This window comes from Elephantulus edwardii, unplaced genomic scaffold (genome assembly GCF_000299155.1).
Source record: "Elephantulus edwardii isolate Elephantulus edwardi_28Jun2011 unplaced genomic scaffold, EleEdw1.0 scaffold00224, whole genome shotgun sequence".
In the NCBI taxonomy this organism is placed as follows: domain Eukaryota; kingdom Metazoa; phylum Chordata; class Mammalia; order Macroscelidea; family Macroscelididae; genus Elephantulus; species Elephantulus edwardii.
The window spans coordinates 3,574,384-3,580,085 of NW_006399974.1; positions in this window are offsets into that span (position 1 = coordinate 3,574,384).

The window sequence follows — 5,702 nt, forward strand, 5'->3', positions numbered from 1 at the left end:
CAGGATAGAGCAGGGTTTAGAGCTGTTGTGCATAGGGTCGCTATGAGTCGGAAACGACTCGATGGCACATAACAACAACAGCAACAGTATGAAAGTCTAATGATTTCTATATTCAATTCTTTTAGAGAATTAAATATTTTTAAATGAAAATCCAGAGGGATTTGGGGGACTTGGAGAAGGAATGGAGAAAGAGTGGGCAGATAATGAATGCTGCATTAGGCCACATGAGGGGAAGAACTATTCAAAAGGAATATATGATTATGTATTATATGTATGAGAACAATCTGGAACAAGTGGGCTGGGGAAGGGGAGCAGAGGGGGAGAAAATATGTAACAATGAATTTTTTTTTCAAAGAAAGAAAGTTTTACTTAAAAAAAATAGATGGAGAAATTAAATATCAGCAGTCAAGAAAAGATCAGGGACTGACTATGGAACAGATCTTCAATTACTCATGTTGTTGTTACATGCCTCTGAGTTGAGCATGAATCATAGTGACCATATGAACAGCCAACCTTAACTCTGCCATATCGTGCGCTATCCTTATTACCTCTGATACATTACAGACCACTGATGAAGTTACTGTGTCAATTCATCTCAGTGAGAATCTTCTCCTTCACTGACCCACTATCTTTCCAAGCACGGTGTCCCTTTCTAAGGAATAGCCTCACTTAGCCACATTCCCAAAGTACGAAAGATAAAGTGGGTAGCAAGGAAGGCAGGTGAGGCCCCACCAGGGATCCAGAAGTCCAGGGAAGCGGTCTACTGACACCGACAAGTGCAGCTGTTCTCCTGGCCTTCACAAGGGTTCTGGCCATGAGAGCAGAGGTCCATGAGTGATGTAGAAGGTAAGTAAGGTCCCACTTGATGCCTTAAGGTCATTAGGCTTAGTTACCCTGGGGCCTGTGCTAAGAACCAGCACTAATGATCTAGCTAAGACACTCTTTGTGCCAATACCCCCATCCAAGACCTCATCCTGCTGAATCACCATGGACCTCACCTGGAAATGGAAAAGAGCATCTCGTGCCATCATAATTGTATCCCTTGTTGTCTTTATAGTTTGCTTTTAGAGGTACAACACCAATCTGTCAGTTTATTTATTGGGGAATGATTTGCGTGTTGCCAATTACTTTATATCCTTAATATGTACAGGCATAGGTGTTATTATTTTCTACGATTAGTATAGTACCTGTCTGTCAGTCTGTTGTACTGGTATAACTTTTAGAGTACTGTAATCCTGGAGTCTGCACTATCAGTGTCTCAAGTACCAGAAGGGTCACTCATTGTGGAAAGGTGGCAAGGGAGTTCCTAGATAAAGACAGGACTAGGAAAGACTGACCCTCCACTTCTAAAACCATGAATCTTCAAAAACCCTATGAACAGAGGAATTTGGGGAATATTGAAGGTAGAATCCAGGTAGAAAGGCAATAAAAATTAGTAGAAAAAGCTACAAATGGCCATTAATAATTGGAACATGAAATGTTTGAAGTATGAATGTAGGAAAATCAGAAGTTGTCAAAAGTGAAAGGAACACATGAAGATTGAGATTCTAGGCATTAGTAAACTGAGGTAGATGAACATGGACCACTTTGAATCAGACAATCACTCACATGCAAGTTCAAATTGAAGCTAAAAAAGTGGAAACACATCCACAAGAATCAAAATACAATTTAGAGTCTATTCCAACTGAATTTAAAGCCCATTTCAAGAGTAGATTTGGGTTTGGGGTAGACAGAGTGGCCATAGTCGCAGATAGGTCTATATCTCTACTCAGAATGTTGTTGTTGTTGTATACCATTGAGTCAGAACTGACCCATAGCTGACCCTCCAGTGGGGTTTCAGAGACAGTAAGTTGCAGGAGAGGAAATTGTTCATCCTTCTCCTGCAAGCAGCTGGTGGACTCGAATAACATGCCTTTGGAATTGTAGTTTCTTATAATGAGGCCACAGAGGGACTGATAGTTATTCACACTCAGTTTATGGGACATAAATTAAAGATAAAAGATGGAGGAAGGAGAAATATACAGAAAGAAAGAGTACCAGTTTTAATTAAAATTCAAGGCTATTGCCTTCAAGCTGGTACCAACTCATAGCTGGCCCTCCAGCAAGTTTTCAGGAAGCTAAAAATTACATTGTTGTTGTTGTTGTTGTTATGTGCTATTGAGTGGTTTGTGACTCATAGCGACCCTATGTACAACAACCCTAAACCCTGTTCTATGCTGTGCCAATCGCATTGCCTCTGACACATCCATCCCGATTACCCCAGTCACTGAATCAATCCACCTCATAGAGGGTCTTCCCTCCTGCGCTGTCCCTCCAGCACAACTAAACTTAAGAGACACTGGACACAGCATAAAACAATTTTCAGCAATTGACACGTTCGGAATCACAGAAGCCAAGAAAGCTTCAGATACAAGCTGTCAGATCATGGGTCGGACGATGGAAGATAAATTCTGAAGGGATTTGATAGAAGTGAATGGGTATCCTGGTGGAGGGTGGAGCTGGGAAATAAGTGGGTCAAGTCACTGGTCTGAGGGCAGGGACACTCCACAATGAGGGATTTATCTTTCACTGCTCCACATATTGCTTGTCTGTCAGATACTCCTCTAAAGCTAAACATTAAGATTAAGACAGACTAGGAAGAAAGACTGGTCATCCACTTCTGAAATGGCAGGCCTCTGAAAACCCTATGTAAAAATTACATGGGAGGATTAAATCTTCTGTAGAGGCACTGGACGATTTGAATTATAGAGAGACTCTAAATGTGTTAGCAGAATAACATCCTACAGACTATATGGCCCCTCAGTAACTCAGATCAGAACAAGTCATACTTTTAATTTAATCCCTTGTTTTTATAATGGAAGAAAGTGTTCAGCTCTAAAATTCTTTGGGTGAAAATGATAGTTTCTATTCCAAATCAAACAAGCAAAACACTCACATGGTATTCAGGAGAAACAAGTTATTATATTTACGAACACCTTGTGAGAAGAAAGTAAAATTAGTTGAGAAGCTGTTTTTCATGATATATTTTTTTAAAATGTGGTCTAGAAGAATACACTAGATCAAAAGAACAGTAGACAAATTATTTTTGCTGTGTACCATAAACTCAGAACCGACCCATAGCTGGAAAGAAGGCAATTATTTGTATAATCAAAGATGTTTTGCTTTTATGACCGAAACAGATGCTTTGGTTTAAGAACATATTCAATAAGCAAATCTTCCTTCCAAAAGTGTGTGCTGATATACTTCAAATTTTCCCCTAAAATTGTACTCCTACCTCATTTGACAAAGTCTGCAGATTGTCATTTGTGCCCCTGTAAATTCCTAAAGAGCAGAGATGGGGAAAATCTATGCTATTCCCAAAGTATTCTAAAATTTCATCACAGATTGAAAAAAATACTGTAAGAAACAAACATGAAAGGAGCAGTGGGTCCTTTTACTTTCAGGTAGTGAAAGAGAAAGTAAGAAAAGGCAAGTAAAGTTAGGTAAGCTACCAGGTGTCCTCACTTGCTGTTCTCACGGGAGCCAAGGGTATCACATAAATCATCACGTTAGTTTCTGTGCATTTTCCTCCTCCCCAGAGAATGGCTAGGTCTTCTTTCCTGTCCTTAAGTTATCTGTCCCATGGCGGTGCCCCAGACACTACCATCATACTACATCCCTGAGGAAGTTCAACTAAACTAGTGTTTTTATCTTACATGCATTTATTTTGATCATTAGCTATTTGGTTTCCAATATTCTACACAATTTAAATCAATTGGGCATTTATTCATTGTATTTCTACTGTGTGCTAGACAGGAGAGAGTGGTAGCACAAAAATAATTATTATTAGTCTCTTAGTCTGTTCAATCTGTCATTAAATGGTGGGTACAGGGCAACACAGCTAATAACCAAGATTTTGCAAATGAAAATAAGACCATGAGATGGCACGGGACCAAGTAATGTTGTATTCTATTATGCATAAACTCACTATGTTGTTGTTGTTGTTGTTGTTGTTGTTTTAAGTGCTGTCGAGTCACCTGTGACTCAAACCTTTCTACAATAGCTCTGAACCCTTGCCTGTCCTGAGCCAGTCTCACTGACTCTGACACACCTACCCCCATTGCCCCAGTCACTGTATCAATCCATCTCATCCGGGGTCTTCCTCTCCTGCACTTTCCCTCCACCCTTCTGAGCATGATGTTCTTCTCCAGGGATCTGTCCCTTCTGGCCACATGCCCAAAGTATGTAAGCTGAATCTTCAAAAGCGTAGCCTCCAAGGAGAAACTTGTTTTCTCTTTATCCAAGACAGACCTATGTTTTCTTGGCAGTCCATGGGATGTTTAAGACTCCTCTAGCACCATAACTCAAAGGTATCAATTCTTCTTCTATCATACTTGGTTATTATCCAACTCTCTGATGCATAGCAGGTAATTGTGAAAACCATGGACTGGATCAAGTGTACCTTAGGCTCTAGACTAACATCATTACTTCTCAGTGCCCTGGAAAACCCTCTGACAGCAGATTTACCCAATGCAACTGGTCTTTTTATTTCCTGACTATTGGTGCCAAGAGTATTGATTGTGGAGCCAAGCAAGTTGTAGCTGTTAACAACCTCAATCTCTTTTCTATCCCCATCTGTCACAGTGCTGCCAATGGACCCAGTGGTGAGAATCTTTTTCTTCTATGAGTCAGAGTCAATTTAACAATAACCAATGACAATACATTTTGCCATAGATGGCTAGACTAAGAAAACACTTTAGATTATAAATGTACTAGTTATCACTGATATTAATTCAATGTCAGTATCACATACAAACAAAATATTGCTGAAGATAATTAAAAATGGCTTGAACAGTATTTAGAGAATTGCCAGATGTTCAAGCAACATCCAGAAGAGGCTACATCATCAGGGATATCATCACTGATATTAGATGGATCCTGACTGAAAGCAAAGAATGTCTATTTGTGCTATATTGACAATGCAAAGGCATTTGACTGTGTAGATCATAACTTATTATGGCTAACATTGAGAAGAATGGGAATCACAAAACACTTAATTATGTTTGTGTGAAATTGATACTCAGACCAAGAAGCCAGTGTGTGAACAGAGCAAGGGAACATGACCTGGTTTAAATGAGTGAATATAGGTTGTATCCTTTCTCCTTACCTTTTCAATCTATATGCTAAGAAAATTATTCAAGAAGAAGAATGTGCCATCAGGATTGGAGGAAGACTCATCAAGAATCTTTATACAGATAACACAACCTTGTTTGATAAAATGGAGAATGACTTGGAGCACTTGTTGCAGAAGATAAAAATAATACAGCCTTCAATGTGGATTGAGCAATAGCCAACATTATGTTGTTGTTGTTGTTGTTGTTGTTGTTGTTGTTGTTGTTGTGTACCATAGAGTCAGAAAAGACCCATAGAGAGCACTCTGTTGGCTTAGTGGATAGAAAGTTATGCTATCAAGCCAAACGTGGGTGATTTTAATCTACAGCCCTCAGGCCTGGTTTTAATTGTTTTTGGTCAGACATTCTTCTTAGTGGTATTGCACTGGTCTGTCCATTTGCTCTACAGAGGTAATTACGGTTGCTGTGATGATGAATACTGTGACATTGATGTGACAAATGTAATAATGGTTACCCATGGTGGACAGTGTTTGGTGGAGCTCCCTGATTAAAACAAGCTTGGAAGCAAGAGTGGCATCCACTTCCAAAATA